Raw genomic sequence first — 19,894 nt, 5'->3', positions numbered from 1 at the left:
AGAATTTTGACCAAATCAATAAATGCTCAGTTTTTTTTTTAAATAAAAAATTTTAAAAATTCAGATTGGGATATTGAAGTTAGGCCTTGAGGGTTAAAAACATCCTTTTGCTTAATATATAGTATAGATTTCTAAAAGTTATGAAAAGTCCTATATAAACCAACCATCTCTTTATTTTTGGAATTGAATATGTTTGGTTTGAGTTTGGGAGATGAGTTTTAGAGATAAAAAGTACGAAAAGTTGTTTGATTTGGTTTTTTTTAAAAGATATTTTGGAAAATTATTTTGAGAGAGAGTTTTGGAAAAAGCGATTGATTTGATGTGTATGAGAGAGAGATTTGTTTGGAAAACTTGTAAGCTAAACAAGTTTTGAGAAATTTTTTTGGAAAAATTTGTTTGGTTTGATTACTTTTGAAAACTTATTTGTAGAGAATTTTTTTCAAAACTTTTTGGAAAACACAAACCAAACAAGGCCGTTTGCTTCTAAAAGTCTTATATAAATATAAACAAACCGTCTCTTCTTATCCAAAAAAAAAAAAAAAAGGCGTCACCTTATTTTTTATATTAATGATGATTGAAGACCAAAAAATAGTTTTATTTTTCTTATTTCCTATGTCCGCTTCTATATTAATATACATAATATTTATAATTATCCATTATGGATCAAATAACTGTGAATAATTTTAGTTGAATATTAAAATTGTATATATTCATTTGAATTTAAACAGAGAAAATCGCATATGTTTTTAAAACAGAGATTTCTGTTACATCTCAAAATTTCGCAAATTATCTTTATACATTTTCTTTTTGTTTAAATTATATTTTATGTACTATAATATTTTACATGATACTTTAATAATCAAGGTATAATGTCAAAATTTTTAAACAAGAATCACTTTCATTATTTTTATTTTTTAAATCTTTTTTTTCAATTTGTGATTTTTCATATTTTCATAGTTTTGGTGATTAAAGATATTGAAATTTTTTCATATTTTATATTTCAATTACACTTTTACATGAAAATCTAATATCTAATAATCTAAATAGAATTAAAAAGTAAAATTCAAACATATACTGATTTTTTATTATATTTTTTTCGTTGTTATTATTATTATTATTATTATTATTATTTAATATTAATAATTTTTTTAAAAAAAGAATACACAATAAATTATTTTCTAAGTGTATTTAAATTAAGTGAATCTAAATCTAAAAATAAAATTAAAAAAATAAAGATGTATTAAATTAGGAAAATTTACCCATAAGTCCTAGTTTTTGAAACGTTGAACCATTTAGTCCTAAAAGTTTTCTTATGCTCCATTTAGTCCCATTTTTACATCAACATGATGTCAATGATGTAAATGATCTGATGTTTCATTCTATAATTTCAAAATTTATTGAAATCTGATGAACATTAGATGTTTTTCATCCTATATTTTCAAACATTATTGAAATTTGATGAACATTAGATGTTTGAAATCCAATGTTTGTAACATGACTCTGATGTTATTAACATTGTATCTGATGTTATTAACATTGTAATGGGACCTTTCAGTCTATAAGAAAACTTTTAGGACTAAACAGTGCATAAGTTATTAATTTGGGATTTATTGGTGCATCCCCCATTAAATTAAGCTATTCTAAAAAGAAAATAAAAGAGTTATTAAAAAAATAATATCAAAGACAAAAAATATGAAAACTAAAAAATTCAAGACAAAAGTTTGAAAAAAGAAACCAAATCAAACACTATAAACTTTTCTTTTTTTTAAATCACTATTCACTAATTTCTAATTTTACACAAATTATTCACAAATTTCTTTTAATTTTTATATGAATTTAATAATTTAATTAAAAAAATGTAACACTAAACATTTACATTATGACTTAACTTGTCATTGTTACCTGTATTATATTGTTACAAAATATTTCACATGTTACTTTTGTGATATTTTATATATATCAATATCTACATATATAAATATATAAAAAATATAAATGTAAATTTATATATATTACTGTATTCATATATTATCAATCTATAATGCTACATTAACATCGGATTCTTTAATTTTCTAATATGTATCGCTTTAATAATATAATTATATTTGTTAGGAAAAAAATTACGAAATTATGTATTATTCTCCTATCGACTTATATTCAATACATATATACATACATGCCATACAAATAAATGTACACAACAAATATTTTCAATAACAAACCAAAACTTTGCAAAACACCTCAATCATAACAATAATTGTACTTTCTTTTTTCCTCACAGAAAAAATCACATTATCGAAGAAAAATGGATTTTAAATTTCATAATAATATGATATCGCCTTAAACTCCTACTCATCAAAATATTTTTATTACAATGAGTTATAATGGTGAGTAAGAAAAAAAAAAAAAAAAAGACGATGAAACAAAAATTACAAAAGATCTATTGCAACATATTCTCCAAGTAAAGTTAGACGAGTTGAAATAAGAATTGTCCTATCTATTGTGAAGTTCAAGAAAAATAATGCCTCATGCACAAATTTTAGGCAAATTATAAAGAAAAAAATTAAATGATGCCCAAATATTATCGCAGCAACTTAATAATATAGAAAGTAAGTACATCAAATAAAAAATTTTGATTAATTTTTGTTATATGCTGATTACTTACAGATACCATAATAAATTATGTAACTTGACAGTTTCATAAAAGTGACCCTTAAATATCATGAAAATAATTATGAAATTCATATATTGATCGAAATATTAAGTTGCAATATCATTCCATTTTCTTAAAAAAACTATTTTACATTTTTTATATAAATGAAAATATACTAATGACTAATATTATATTTTTCATTATGCAAAATATCTGTGGCACAGGAAACAAAACTCAACAACTCTTAATGTATAAAAATATATTACATATTGATATTAATGCATTCTTACACCATAGTATACAAATAATATGCAATAATAGGCTCAATAAATTTGTGTTATGAGATGAACTATTAAACAAAATTGTGTAATTATGCATTAATTTCATACCTTCAATTGTATTATAGGTACAAATTATGAAAGATTGAAGCGGGAAGTTGATAGAAAATAATTTGTGTAATACTATATAGACCTGCTTATTATTTATTGTTTATTGTTTAAGATAAGATTGTATCTCAACAATCTAACTATAAATTAATATTTATGTTTATAAAATTTCTCATTTATTATTTAAATTTTTCATCCGAGTATGTATTCATTTCTTATGTAATTGTATTTTGGATACAAATCAATTTACACATATAAGTATGCATTCTTTGTATACATATCATATGCCAATTTAAGAGACATATAATTACAGTATTAACAGTTGATAAAAAATCACGTTTGCAACGCACGTGCCCAACCACTAGTATTTATAAAATACTTAAAGGGTGTATACCATATGCACTTTATAATTAAAAAAAACAAAAATGTTAGAGATCTCAAAACTTTTACTGAAATTTCTACAAACCACATCCATGTGAGACATTTAGTATAAATTTTGGTAAAATTTTTGCGATTTCTAACATTACTCTTAAAAAAAATAGTATAACTTTATACTTTTTGATTCATAACTATAAAAAAAAATAAAAATAAAAAATCATAACAAAACATTACATGAGGTATAAACAAAAATTTCATGAGTCATAACTAAAATATTATCATAACTAAAGAAGAAAAATGATTATAATTAAAACAAAAATAACAGAATGAATAGATGTAAATCGTGCTATAAATGCAGCGGATGAAAAATTATGGTCATACCTTTTTCATGCAGAATCTGAATTAAAGGATCTCCTGGGTAAATCACGTGCTTCCTGAATCTGATCAATCAACCCAGCAATGGAGTGATATTACAGAATGAATATCACCCATACAAGTCACAGTGCAAAATGGCTCTTGATCGTTGTATTTTGGGAGAGAGTCAGTATATAGGAAAAACATACGACATACGTTATTTTTTTCTTAATCACCCATATCCCATATTATATCAGATATGTTGGATAATAATAAATCTATCCATATCAGTTATATCAGATATATAAGATATCTATATCATCTATCCATATCAGTTGATATAATAGATATAGATATCCTAAGTGGTTATCCAAATAGGTTTTGAATTCAAATTCAAACTTATTTGGATAAGGTTCAAAACGTTCAGAGAAAGGTCAAGCCACATGGGTGCCCAATTTCTAACATCTCCCACTGGCACATGAGTTGGCATGACACTACCACATCTCTATCTCAATTTTCCCAAAAAATGAACAATCTCATACTAGCCACTGCACCGTGCGACTATTGAGAACACCTGCATGTGGGAGCTCTATACTAGAAACTCAAAATGAGCCAGCATAGAGACATCAACCCAAAAAGAACAGAAATAGTGTCTCATATACCCCAGACCCATCTAATTACACTGGTCCAAAAAACATCTCTAATCCCTCAAAAAGAGCATGTTTGACCCTCTCAATTCTTGCAATATATTCACACTCAATCCGCCTCTCATACAGAACGATGTGAGTTGCCGGCAGTGAATATACAACAGTGGTGTAATACTAGATGATCTTCCCTTTGCCTTCATGCCATTTAGTTTAGGATTGACCGCTTTCCCAGTGATGTCCCTTAAGGCTGAATCATACGTGATCGCAGGCAACATACCAAAGTAGCAGAACATCAATCCCTTACCTTATGACATAGTCAAAAGTCATAAAAGAGTACATAAATGAAAGTCATATCAATAATGACACGTAAGAGTCACACGGTGAGAAAACAGGGATCCATTCTCTCACCTCATTACTCGGTCGCCAAGCACATATAGTATGAATACATGCTACGGTGGAGTAACTCTTCCAAAAGAGTGACGTCATACTCGATACACCGTACAGATATTAGTCTAGTCGCTTTCTAGCGTCTAACCCGAATTCTCTATTTGCTCGCCTTCCAGGCGCCAAATGAGATCTCGCATCGAACTAATCATAACAGGCACAACATGGAAAGTGGGTACTAACATCCATGTTTGGTCCTTAACACGACCTCATCTTGGTTGTAACCAAGGCGATATGCATAGTGGATAATTTAAGCCTCCCTTGACTCCAAATAAAAAATAAACCACTAGTCTCATCCTTGCTCGCTCCCAAGCGCCAAGGGCAATTGCTCGTGTGAGTGAGCCAATCTTACCTGCTGACATCATCATATGCTAATCATTATGACACAAACCATAATAGTATCAACATCTCATCATCTCACAACAAATAAGTGATTGATTTTAAAAAACACAACCACAGTCTGCGCAATTCTAGATTCCAAGCATAAGCTTATCAGCACCTCTTGCGATAAGCATATACAACGGAATCCACCATTTGCGCCTCACATGAAGTGGTTCAAGATCACTACCTCTTGCGCAATTACCTTTCTAAAGATGTTTTGGTAACCAATTTGCGTTCATTCTTGATGCGCCCAACTAGCGCATTAAATCTTACAAAGAACAAATTAATATACTACTAGTAAGGCATTTTATCCACGGTCTAATGAGCAAGGTCAATGTCTAAACAGCTCAGTTGACCATTTACCAAAGATAACACTTATCACGCCGAATACGCCCACATAACGTACTTTAGGCTCCCACAACAAAGAAAAGATCAAGGAATATAGATCATCTGTTTCTCCCAAAGACAATCCGAGGATTCACATAATAGCTAAGGCTCTGGCTTTTACTGATAGGTAAGTCAATGGGTTTGCAATTTTGTATCTAGAATCATTCTAGGATATTCCTTATGTAAGTCATTGAAGACAAAATAGGAATTCTCCCAAAATAATCCCTAAGGATCGTACATCTGAGCATATAAATTACATCACCCATGTCCATTATATCTAAAACAGAGGACTGCCCACCGTAGGTGGCGACAATCCTATAAATTCCTGGCTCATAATGACTAAGTAAGGAAAAAAAAATTTTGAACCATTGATCATGCCACAGTGGTCTTCATCGATTATCGTTGGCCTATCATGGCTTGACGAAATCTAAGAACCACTATTTGGATAACTGTTTTAGGCTGTAAAAGATTTATTGGAACTAGCAACCTTTTTTGCGCTCCTAACTTTTCACCATAAAAGCAGAAGGTACATCCCTACGGATCTACTTATCCAATTCTCTAACGAGAAAGTTGGGAATGTCCCGAACTTATGTCAATCATAGCCTTAGTCAAAATAACCTCACTCCCCAGGAGGAAGTCTTCTCATGATCTGCGCTTTTCTCAATGGTGCGACTTTTCGATATCTAGCGAGCCTTATGCCTCGACAATGACTATCCAAATTATGCATAACTTTAGAACAGTTTCGCTTCATAATGGAAAGTCAACCAAATTATAGAAATGGTTAATCCTCAAAGACTTTGTCTTAAACTGCGCAACATTAATCCACTTTCAAAAAACAGAGGACTAGATCCTTTGGCATTATCTTAGGCTCTTTATCATCTTGCGGAGCAATCATGAATGTTTCCCCCTCAATCACCCAGTGATGAGGTGAAAAATTTTCACATTCGCTACCACGCAACTAAGAATGTAGAGTATTCTTCTCTAATGTAGTAATCCATTAGTAGGCACATCGCTCCCACGGTCCCTAGGATATTGAAAATTTCTTTCCATTCTCAACTAGGCTACATAAAACGCTATGCTTAGAATTCTCTATCTTATAGAGTTCCAAAACTCTATTCACGTCATCTTTACTAAGAAAACTTTATGTGACTTAGTTACACTACCACAAAGCTGCTTACCTATATGCACATAACCCGGAGGGTTAGCATGACCGCATACAATAATGCGCCACACGACCGTTTGTGTTTACAAAACAGCATACAATAATGCGCTATAGAACCCTAGGTCTTAACTTCGCAATCTTATGAGAAGTAAAATAAAGATAAGCTGCTTAACGGTTACAGATCGCCCATAGATGGCTCTCTGCTAACCCATTACTCAAATGGAGTGTAAAATCTGATATGGAGGGCACTTAGTTAGGGATATAGGCAACAAGCTAGTGCAATTCCCAATTGGGAAACATTTTGCGCCATATCCACCTAACATTAACAATACTTAATTTCTTATCTCTACTACACCATTGTGTTATTGAGTATTAGGAATAATCAATTTTCTAAGCATCAATTTCTCTTCACAGAGTTTTTTTTTTTTTTTCTAAAATAACTCAAATAGATACTCGCCACCTTGGTCAAAACTAAAAGCACGAAAGTTGTTATCTAATTGATCTCAACCTCATATGTGTAATGTCAAAAATCATCTCAAAACTTCTGACTTATGGGAGATCAAATAGTCTTGACTCAGATGCGTATCGTAATCTATAAATGTGTCGAGATTGAGGCTTAGCTATCATACCCTTACACATATCTAGTCACAAAAATCATAGTGGACTAAATGCGCTAATACAAATGACCTTCTACGGCTTTCCTACTTGTGCGCAACCATTGCGAACAAAGTTACACATTCACATGAGAGCAGGATGTCATAAGCGAGTGGGCCCGAGAAGACCTACTCAAACCATCGTGTCATCATCTCATTAATGTGATTAAGTATAATAAGCCACCGGTTCATGACCAATGTCATAAACTAATTCCAATCATCTTAATGTGAGTCCTCGAAGACAAGTTTTAAAGGTTTAGGCCCAACTAGGTAATAATTCACGACTAATTCATATTCAGTAGATCATAAAAGGATGTCATGGAGTATCAAGTGCGCCTAAGTCGCAAATTTAACTAGTAAGTGCTAATCTCCTGCACCTTTAAGTCAATTTTATTCTCCATACACTTTACTGCATCTAGTTGAAAGATGACGATACTTCTCTTGCCATATCTATTTCTCGCTTCATAGTTACTTGCAATTAATTCTACTATCCACAAGAAATAGAGAATAAGCTAGCAACTATGACAACTCCTGAAGTAACTTAAGCGCGAATTAGGCTAAAGAGTCTAATTCAACACAATGCTCTCACGAGCCATACGTCAAATTCTTAGAGTCATAACAACCTTGTCGGCCTTGACCTTTTCATTATTATGCTGCAACGTTTACGCTTAGTGGTAAACGTTATTAAAAAACGTTTGCCTAGCTAAGGAATCATACAAAGAAGCCCCTCCTCATGTCTCACACTCAAGTGTGGAAACAGTAAGTGTCCAGACTTAGACAAGTTGGCAATGCTAATAGATTTTACAGCCACTAAGCGCCAATCTTTTCACTTAGTGTTAATAGATTTTGCAGCTTCTAAGCGCTAATCTTTTCACATAGTGTCAATAGATTTTGCAGCTTCTAAGCGCTAATATTTTCACTTAGTGTTAATAGATTTTGCAGCTTCTAAGCGCTAATCTTTTAACTTCATGTGATATTTCAACGCACACTATTATAGTGCATGAAATTTTGCTCTATCCACTCCCAATAATTGGGTAGAAAGCAAAACACTGCTTATACTGGCTACTCGTCTTACACTTAATGACTAATTTATTTAAGCTAGCATTTCTTAGATGACGTGACTATTGAATGTTACTTCATCCAATGATGTAACATTATTTACAAGTCAAATTACAAAGTCAATCAGCGCAGCTCAATAGTCAAGATCATATACAGATCTATTGGAGGCTTACTAATTTCATAACTCCAAAACTCGCCAATCAAAACTATGTAGCGTGCCGCTAACCATAGCGCACACATTAGTTTTTATTATGCCAAACAAGGCAACAAAACCACGGCGACTTTGAGTCATATTTCCTTACTTTGGCTCAATTAAGGCTTGACCTAAAGTCTCCAAGACTTTTGCTCATCTAAAGAATGGGATTACATTGTTCATATTTGAACATCTTTACTAAGTCTAGGTCAATCAATTAACTTCCATAAGCTAAGTCAATTTAGAGAGAAATTCGCATTGGGATTAATTTGATTAGCATAATATAATTTTGCCACAAAAATCTAAATTAAATAGTGACAATATTACACAAGTCGCAAGATCGAAAATCCGCTATGCTCGTAATCATCTCTTGCGCCACATGTGACAATTATCCAAAATTTAATTTAATTTATGCGCAAAATTTTGGTTTTCGGGAGTTAATCTATAAAGATTTCTCTCAACCGAATAATCTCTCACTCACTATGGCATGTCTAAAAAGCATGATAAAAAATTCTAATTTTATACAATAGCATCATAATGTAGATTCACAATCAATACATGCTATGTTATATTTAATAACGGAATTAAAATAAAAAATAATTAATTATGCTATTCTAATCACAACATATTACAAACCCTAAAAAAAAATAACATACTGTATTTAATATTCAAATTATGTCATAACAGAAACTGTATCACTTCTGGAATTTTCTGAAATTTTCTGGTATTTTCTGGAATTTTAAATAACTAATAAACACACATAAAATTAAAAATAAATATTCCAGAATCTGGTAAAATGCTATAACTATACCGGTAAATAGTAAACTACAACAGTAGTCTACAATAAAAAATTCAGCCCCAGAAACTTAATCATGCAACACCAGATGCATTTTAAACCAGAAATAATGAATTATTATTTCAGGAAAAACATTTTTTATTTTCATAAAATTTTCAAAATTTTATAAAAGATAAAAAATTTAATTCTGAGTCTAACGGTACTAACCGCGCTTAAAACAAAGCTATAACGAATTAATTATGACCATTTAACGCGATTCAGAATTAAAAAACAAAACAAACAGTGCCTCATGCATCAGCAGCCAAGCCAGCCAAGCCGGCGGAGGAAAAGCAGCGCGGCTCAGCACGTGGCTCGGCACACGGCTCAGCGTGCGGCTCAGCACGCGGTGCGTGTGTGTGGCGCGGAGGGCGCGCGCGTGGAAAGCGCGGAACAGCGCGCGCGTGGCAGCGCATCTCAGCCCGTAGAGGCGCGTGAGAACTAGCGGAGGCGCGTGACAGCGCGTGTCCGCCGCTGACGGCGTCATCTGGAGCATGAGGCACACCCGCCACCTTTCGGGGTGTTTTCTGGTCCGATTTCGGTACTCCCAAACTCCATTTTTCACAACAAAAACATTTATGGCATCAAAAAACACATTTAATGAACATAAAAATGAGGTGTACCACACTCTCAATCTAATGGGAGTTGAAATTTTCTTCCTTTATAAATATTCATGTATATAGTGTGTACATATATATATATATAAATATACACATGATTAAAGAAAATACGAAAATACCCATTCATGCTTTGATACCAATGTAAATCATACTATAAACGCAGCGGATGAAAAATTATGGTCATACCTTTTTCATGCAGAATCTGAATTGAAGGATCTCGTGGGTAAATCACGTGCTTCCTGAATCTGATCAATCAACCCAGTAATGGAGTGATATTACAGAATGAATATCACCCACACAAGTCACAGTGCAAAATGGCTCTTGATCGTTGTATTTTGGGAGAGAGTCAGTATATAGGAAAAACATACGACATACGCTATTTTTTTGTTAATCACCCATATCCCATATTATATCAGATATGTTGGATAATAATAAATCTATCCATATCAGTTATATTAGATATATAAGATATCTATATCATCTATCCGTATCAGTTGATATGATAGATATAGATATCCTGAGTGGTTATCCAAATAGGTTTTGAATTCAAATTCAAACTTATTTGGATAAGGTTCAAAAGGTTCAGAGAAGGGTCAAGCCACATGAACGCCCAATTTCTAACAATGCATATAGTACACCTCTTTTAAGAAGTGTGGATAGTAAAATTTGCCCGTATAGATATATTTTGAAAAGTTTTTTTTTTTCCCCCCTGTAATGACACTTGTAACTAGGGGTGTTCACGATTCGGATTTGGACGGTTTGCGGATCGGTTTAGACCCGCCTACATCTATGCAATTTGGAAAAAAGACAACCCGCATTGCGGTTTGCGGTTTGCGGTTTGTGCGTATAGGGTTTACGGATGTGCGGGCAGTTTGCGGAGTGAACTTTTTTCTTCAAAAATTTATTTTTAAGCCTTTTTTTTTTCCCATTTTGTAATATTTATTTTAGGCCTTTTTCTCCCCATTTTCTAAAATACTCAAACATTAATAATTAATGAATTAAAACTTATAAAATTAAAAACACAATAAAATCAATTCGTAACACAAACAAATCATTTAAAATCTTAAATTAAATAATAAACTAACACAAGTACATATTTCAAAATTCTAAACTAGAACTCCATATTAATTAAGGAATTTAAAATTCCAAATCACACTTCATCCGGGACAAGTTTAGTTATGTAATAATAATAATATGATTACTATTTATTCAATTTCAGTTAATATAATACTATTAACAAATGTAATGCTAGAATAAGTTCAAAGAATAAAGGGTATTTTGTTTTGGGCAAAAATATCTAGGTGAGATATAGAAATGAAATCAACAGTTAAGATTATAAATAAAATAAAAAAGTACAGGTGGGTTCTTGCGGGTCCGAGTTAAACCCGCAACCTGCAAATATGTCATATTTCAAACCGCATCCGCCCGCATTGTATTTGCGAAACCACCCATTTACATACGGGTTAGGTAAGTTAAGCGGTTTTTACAGATTGGATAAACTGTTACCCATCCCTACTTATAACATTTGAATTTGGTATTTTACGGAAAAACCAAAAAAATAACATTTATACCATTAAAACAACACAACTAAATAATAACATTTTATCACTATTTATTATTAAAATATAACAATAATTAGCTATTTAGTTATTAAATAATTAACAATTATATTTTATTTGCCTAATGCTTTAAATTTTTATTTTTTATTTTTTTATTTTTTATTTTTTGTTATAGGAAAATCCTCCTTATCCTTCCGCAGGTCCAAGACAGCGCCTTTTGCAGAGATTATCATGATGTCCTGTTAGCTGTTTCGAGCCAGGAGACTATAACTTGGGAATTTGCCCCGACCTCCCAAAGGCAAGCTCCGCTTAAGTCAGGACTCGCACAGTAGGGAGCATTGAATTCACACTAAGTGCTGATTAGACAACTTAAAATCTAACTTTCTAACCAACTGTGCTTCACTCAATAAATTAGCCTAAAAAAGAGAAAATTAAACCTGTAACCTTAGAACTTAAATCCTAAACTTTAACCACAGTGCCATCCACCTGAATTATTTTTATTTTTTACTCTCTGCAAGAGAAAGACAGATGAGGGGAGGAGAGAATCCATCACATCATGGTCCCAATTTCGCAACTGCCCTCTCATTTTCAAAGGAAAATGAGTGAGAGCACTAATTAGTGCTATCACATCATGGTCCCAATTTTCCAAAGCAACTCCCCTCTCATTTTCAAAGGAAAATGAGTGAGAGTACTAATTAGTGCTATTATTAATGATGTGACAGTGAACCTCACTATGAATGATTTGATATTTTAATCTCAATATTATATTTTTTTATTTTTATTGAGTGATATGCTATTAGTAATTTTTTTAAAATTTCAAAATTAATGATTCCTATCGTTGTTGTTGTCCTAAACCATATTAATACTTCACTTCACATAACACTCGCAACACTAAAAGCAAAAGCAAAAGTAAAAACAAAAACAAAAATCCTCTTCTTCTTCTTCCTGAACCCTCCGACCAAAATGCAGTCCATCTTAAACCTCCATGGCAGCTCTGGCCTTCCTCTCTGCCTTTCTGGGATCACACACCCTCTCTCTCTGTCGAAAGAGTAACCTCTCTCTCTCTCTCTCTCTCTCTAGATCTTTCTCTCTATTAAACATGTGGTGGTGGTGATGCAGGATGGAAGATCATGATCGCAGAAGGGAGGCCATGAGAAAGCAAAAGGGTGAAGCCAGAGAGGTCACACATGCAAATCAAGAAATGGGTATTGTGAGAAGCCATGAGAGAGACCTTGAAGAGAGCAGAGAAGGTGAGGTTGATGGAGATCTGGCTGGTCTTTTGCATGATCTGTGCTTTTCTTGTACAGCGAAAGCTGCATAGCGTCCTTCATTCACCCAAAATTTTACTACTTGTAGACTTGCTTTATTTCTGTATTGTGTAGATTTATGTTGGATTTGATCCGATCCTATCCATTCCCATCCTTGAAGTTTTTATTTTTATTTATTTATTTATTTTCTTATTTAGTTTGTGTGTTACATGATATATGTATATTTTTTTTTGATTCGTATGTGTTACATATGATCTGGGCTTGGTGGGTTCTTGTGTGCAGTAATTATTAAACTTTTTAATTGACAAAGAAAAATAACTAAATTGACAGGGCAAAAAAAAAAAAAAAGGAAAATTCCATGTCAATGTATATTTCAAAAAATATTTACAAATTAATGATAAATTTTTTCATTAATTCATAATTAATTTTTAAGAAAACCACTGAGTAATAATTTTTCACAAATAATAATAAAAATATTAATAAAAATACCATTCTCTTAAAACTGTAACAACATTCTTCGTCATTTTTTGGTTTTCTACTGACAGATTTGTGGTACAATGGCATGAAGAATTAAAAATCAAAGGTTTTTGAGGAGTGACATTCAATTTGACACGTTTGCTAATTGAGGCTTTATTGGGAATGTGAGTTGGTCTTTTAATTTTTTAATTTTCTTAATTTGAAATTAAAAAAAATTCGTTTAAAATATGTTTTTTTGATTTTTTTTATTTTTATGGAAGAAAAAAAATAAAATAATTATAATTTAAATATAATATTTTATTTTATTTATTTTTAATTTATTTATTATGTTTATGATTAAAATAATCAAAAATCTCTCATACTCACATGTTAAAACGAATAGTATGTTGATTTGTGAAAGGAAAATGTTTTGTTTCTTGAATCTTTCTTTTTCGAATTTCTTGATTATCTAAAATGACGTCGTTTTAGATTCTCTTATCAATAAGATATATTAAAATTCTCTTATTAATAAGATAATTTTTATTAAATAATTTTTTCGTAAAACGAAATTATCGTTTAAAACGACATTGTTTTAAATTCAGGATAAATTCGAACTTAAAATTTGAAGTTACGTATCATTGCTGTTTGTGGAAAGTCAAGGTTAAAGATGAACTACATGTCAAGAGTGGGGACCATAGAATTTATTTTCCTGCTGCAAAAATAAATTTAATTCAGTGGAGCCTATTCCCTTAAATTTTCGTAACCAAGGGCCAATGATTTTCTCTTCTCAATTTTATTTATTTATTTATTGAATTTTAATGTATTTTTAATTGTTAAATTATAAAAAATATTAAAATACGTAAATCTTAAAGCATAATTTAATTAATTAAAACAGAATTCAATTTAATGATTGAAGGTACATAAATGTGTCCTGATATTTTTGATGGAGTATTAAATTCAACTTGAGGGGAAGGAAAAAGAAGAGAATAAAAATTATAAAAAAAAAAAAAAATAGAAAAAGAAGAAGCAGCCCATCAAAGTGGCTGCTTTTGGACCAAAAATAAAAAAGCAAACTTTATTATTATAATTCTTTTTTTTGGGTATAGAATTTATTATTAGAATGATATTTTTTTGATCAATTATTAAATTGATATTATAATGATATTCTCAAAAACTTCCCCATCTTAACTGTCATTCACTCAAAACTTGTTATTCTCTCCGTCTCAAAATAGTAATTCTTTTTGGAGAATTTAACTTTTTATTGTAGTATAATTATCACATTTTAAAAATATTAATTTTTTAAAATTATTCTTTGATAGTACATTTTTTTAGAAATATTAATTGTCCCAATTGTACTTTTTATATTGTTAATGAATTTTAAAAAAAGGTAAAATAGGAAATTTAAAGTATTTGAGTCCTTGATTTTTGAAAATAGACTAATATTTCGCGATAATAAAAAATTAAATAAGGAACTAATATTTTAAGATAAAAGAAATATATCATTTTATATTTAATTTTTTGTATACTATTATTTATTTATATAGTACTCTGAATTCTTAAATGTTTAATAATTGCATAGGCCTTATATTGGGGGCACCTAACCAAAGGGACTTGAGATTTAAGAATATCTTTTTTTTAAGTCTCAAGTTCAATGTCTATTAAGAGCAATCTGCTCCTTAGGGTCACGCCTGTGGAATTTACTTGAGATATTTGTCCGATTTATGTAGAGGGAGCATCTTGCATGGATCTCGAAATTAGTTGAGATATGCTTTGCGTGGATCTCAAAATTAATCGAGATATATATGTAAACTGACCTACATATCCAGTCATAATATATATATATATATATATATATATATATATTCTAGTAGGAAAAAGACCTGTACAAGGTACGTTCCAATGTTAAAACAAAAAGTTTGTATAAAAAATATAAATTAATTAAATTATTTAAATTGATTACTTGTGTACTATCATTTATTAGAGGCATAGAATACTTAACTTTTTTAATATAAATTTTAGAAATTAAAATTTATATGAAGCGTCTTTATATATGTTATATATTTTAATATTTTAATTTAAAACTTGTTTCCTGATTTGTATACAACATTAATAATTTTTTTTAAATAAATCATGATCATGTAACAAATGATTCATTTTGTTAATAAATAAATTATTAAGTTAATTAACAACTTTTAATTATATTAAAAATATCTTTTAATTAATAATTTTAATAAATTTATTATTGCATATAGAAAAGTAATTGGATTTTTTTATTATTCTATTGAATTAAACCATGAGACAGGGGCAACAATGTAAGAAAGTGGTAAAAAATAAACCATGCCACAGTTTTTAAAACGATAAGTATTGAATAACAAATGAGCTAAATCACAAGACAGTTATATAAAATAAAAAATTATTAAATAATTAGTTTGATGACTATTTGAACTTGATATGAATTTAGACAAGAGTACAAGTGGTCATGAACAAATATTTGAGTGTTAAAAATATTTTAATTTATATAAGTTTGATATAATTATATTGAGTTCTCTTAAAATTTTAGTCTTATTGAAAAAGGAAAAAGTATAAATATGTTAAAATTGTAAGACTTATTATATTTTTTTTTCTACTTTCTATTATTTATAATACAATTTATATAATTCTGTCATATATCTAATGATTTATTCTGTTTAATTTCATAGAATAATATTTTTTTTTAAAAAATTATCAAAATACAATACTTTAAAAAAAATGTAAGAATAGCTTGTGCCTTACAAGTTTGTGACTCTATTTAATTTATATTTTAAACAAATCTCAAGTAGTATATTTGTAATTTATCAAAAAAATAAAAGATTTATGCTTTAAAATTGACAAGACTCTTTCTATAATTACCAAAAAAAATTTATCCAAATTAAATCTCATTTGAGAACATGTTATTTTAGTAATTTTTTGACTTTTTATAAAAAAATATACAAAAAATTAAAAAAAATAATATGATAATTTATAATAATTTTTTGACTAAAATAAAAGATTGACAAACGAGACTTTAGTCCACCGCACAAAAGTTAATGGACAAAATTCGAAAGCAAAAAAACAACCCATCAAAATATGCAAGTGACTTCTTATAAAATAAAAAGTAAAAAATTTCTATGTTTCAAAATTGATCAAAACTCTTTTTATAATTATCAAAAAAACACTTATTAGTCTCACCCACAACAGGACAAAATTGAAAGATAAAAAACAACCCATCAAAATATGAATTGAATATATGAAGTGATTCTTTTTTAGATATATATATATATATATATAGTGGGGGCACCTGAATAAAAGACAAGAAGTGGGCCATACTTTGGAAACTACACCTATAGAGTTGTCTCACAGACTCATCACAGACTCACATGTCTGCAGTTGACACTTGGATAAGGGCTGGGAAACAACCACCAAATTGCCCTTATTTCTATGTGTACATATAAATAAATACTTCTAATATCTATAAGTTAAAAATAAAAGTACGAGTGATCCTATTTACATATCATAAATCTTTTCACTACACATTATTTGTTCAGTTTATATTATACATGAATTAAAAAATTTAATTTTATCTCAATACACATCATTAATTTTTAAATAATATCAAATTACTCTTATTTTCTCCAACTAATCCTAACTCTAACCCTAATTCAAATCCAAATCTAAACCCAAACCCAAACCCTTGTCCATCGCCAGCCATTAGCCACCGACCTCCACTCTTTCCCTTCCCTCTTCGGTCCATCCTCTATCTTCTTCTTCTTCTTTTTCATTGTTTGGAAACCCTAGGCCACTCGCTCTCTATGTCTCTCTCCTTGCGGTGCAGGAGGCTAGGATGTAGGAGGACTAAGTCACGATTGAGAGGTAGGGGAGAGGGATCGTGATGGTGGGGGTAGGAGTGGAGTTGTTCGCGATGGCAAACGGGGAAGCAGAGTTGTTTGTGATGGTGAGATAAGGGCAGACGACAGCGGAGAGATGGACATTGGAGCTGGAGGAGACGCGACGTGGTTGGAAAGAGGGGTTAGTGGTGGCTATGACAGCGAGGGTTGGTGATGGTGGCAATAGTGGTGTGTGGTGATGTTGGGGTTAGGACGGCGACATCTAGGAAGCTGTTGGAGGACAGAAAATAGAGAGGAAGGCTGTGGAGAGGAGGCGATCGGAGGCTAGAGACTGCGGTGGCGATGGCAGCGGCGGCAGCTGACAGTGGCTATCAATAGGTTAGGTTAGGGTTTGTGGATGAAGGGGATGAAATAGAGATGATGACAATTTGGATATTTGATTAAAGGATAAAATTATAATTAAAAAATTATGAATAATGGTGTGAACTAAGAGTAAGAATAATTGTGATGTGTAAATAGAATTATCCCAAAAATACACTTAACCCTCTTAGGTTAAAAGACAAAAATGCCCACATCACGCATACTTCTAACTCTTTCTCTCTCCATCTCACCGCTCCTAGAACCATCGCCACCGCCACACTCCTCTTAACTATACCACCACACATGGTAGCAAAACTCTATTTTCCCCTTCTACACCTAATATTCAATTTCCTTCCATCTTCATTCTCACCATTGTGCACCATTATCAACCCCCCAAATCACGCAATCCCTAATCCACAATCAAGCATCTAAATCACGACCATCTTTTGTAGGACAAGCCACTAACAAGACACACTACTATTGGAAATAAAGTGATCACAAGCTCACCACTTTATGCCACTGCCACTCATTCAATAAGGTCGAAAATGATTGTTGAGAGAGAGAGAGACTTATGGCCCCGTTTGTTTTCAGAGATAGAATGGAGGAGATTAATAGTGAAGGGATTGATAGTGAGAAATTGTTAAATTATTTTTATATAAAATAATAAAACAAATAAAAAAATATAAAAATTAAACATTAATTTTTTAAAAAAAAATTTCCAATATATAAAAAATAAAAAAATTTCTAATTCCCTCACTATTTTTCTAATACCATCTCTACCTCCTCATTATGAATCCCCCTTCCAAGCGTATTAGTAATACCAAGGTATTAGTAGTTCCAAGGCTATCTCTCAAAACAAACAAGATATTAGTAATACCAAGGTATTAGTAGTCTCAATCCCCTTTCTATAACCCCAAACAAACGAGACCTATAGGTGATCAATTAGGATGGAAGTGATACACTAGAGAGATTGTGAAGCCCTTAATCGCAGCCTCAAGTGCGTAAGGTGAATGTTTGAAGATGGTAGGGTTGGAGGTGGTTGTGGGGATTTTTGTAGGTGCGATAATGGTGGGAGGGCTACTAATGATGGTGGTTGTGAGCTGTGGGATTGTGGTAGTGATGGTTGCAATGTAGAGTTATGCTGCTTTGCAGTGGTGGTGTGGTTTTTTTTGGAGTCGGTGCTGTCGCTTTTGCAACGGTGGCGATTGTAATTTTGCAAAGAAAGCAAAAAAAAAAAAGTGATGAAATACAAAGTGGGATCAAGTGTAAAATTTTGACATTTTATATATATGATTAGATAAATAGTAGAGCAAAAAAATTTTAAAAAATAAAAAAAAATGAATATAAAAGCACATTGTCCACTAATGACGTTAATTGTCATAATTAAGGTTCATGCAAAATATTGTCAAATTTATTAAAACCATATTAATTCACATCAATCCACACCGTTTTATTTGCTAATCGCGGATTAAAATTTGAAATTCATAATTCGCCTTCAAAACCGTCCCACTTCGCTATAGTTAATATATATATATATATATATATTTTTTTTAACTTCTAATGAAACATCAAAATAAAAAAGCATGAAAGAGATTTAATATGTGAATTTTATTACAAATTAGTAATTATATATATGAAACATATTATGTAAAATTAGTTTGTGTTATATATATGAAAAATATTATGTAAATTAGTATTATATATTATGCAGATGTTTGATAATTGATTAAAATATCCTTCGATCTGTCAATTCGTCCGAAACTACCCAAATCACGATTTGTCAATCTACTATTCGGTTTATAATTTACTTTCAAACTGTCCGAACCACACCGCGCACACATCTAGTTATAATTGTTATAAATACCAAGGGAGACTGTGTAATTTATTCTAAATTCTATAAAATAATTTAACTTATTGTTGTAGTACTCGTCATATTATTAAAGTAAGTCGGTTCTAAAATTTTAAATTCTCCTATTGCATACCACATCAATTCCTAAGAAAATTTACAAAATTTATTAGTTTGTATGGTTTTTTCTTTTTATCACAAAGTTATTACACAAAAATTAGCCCATAGAAAGTAGACAGACAGTATTATTTGGATTTAACTGAATGTGGCCCACACCACATTCAATATAAATCTCGACAACATAGTTCACTTTCTGTGACCAGTTTTTGTATTAGTAACTTTATTGTCTGATTATCCCCAATTTTACTGCAAATATTCCCTGACGTAAGTTCC

General features: G+C 30.8%; 1 long non-coding RNA gene across 1 annotated transcript; it reads left to right on the top strand.

The window, feature by feature from the left end:
* Window positions 1–12,584: 12,584 nt before the first annotated feature.
* LOC145807998 (uncharacterized) lies at window positions 12,585–13,223 on the top strand. The gene is made up of 2 exons (XR_014351458.1): window positions 12,585–12,757; window positions 12,828–13,223. It is a non-coding gene; the product is annotated as an uncharacterized LOC145807998 (long non-coding RNA).
* Window positions 13,224–19,894: the final 6,671 nt, after the last annotated feature.

This window comes from Camellia sinensis, chromosome 14 (assembly GCF_055761805.1).
Source record: "Camellia sinensis isolate YWXY chromosome 14, ASM5576180v1, whole genome shotgun sequence".
NCBI lineage: Eukaryota > Viridiplantae > Streptophyta > Magnoliopsida > Ericales > Theaceae > Camellia > Camellia sinensis.
The sequence above is the reverse complement of the archived record's forward strand: the minus strand, read 5'-3'. Positions and strand labels throughout refer to the sequence as shown.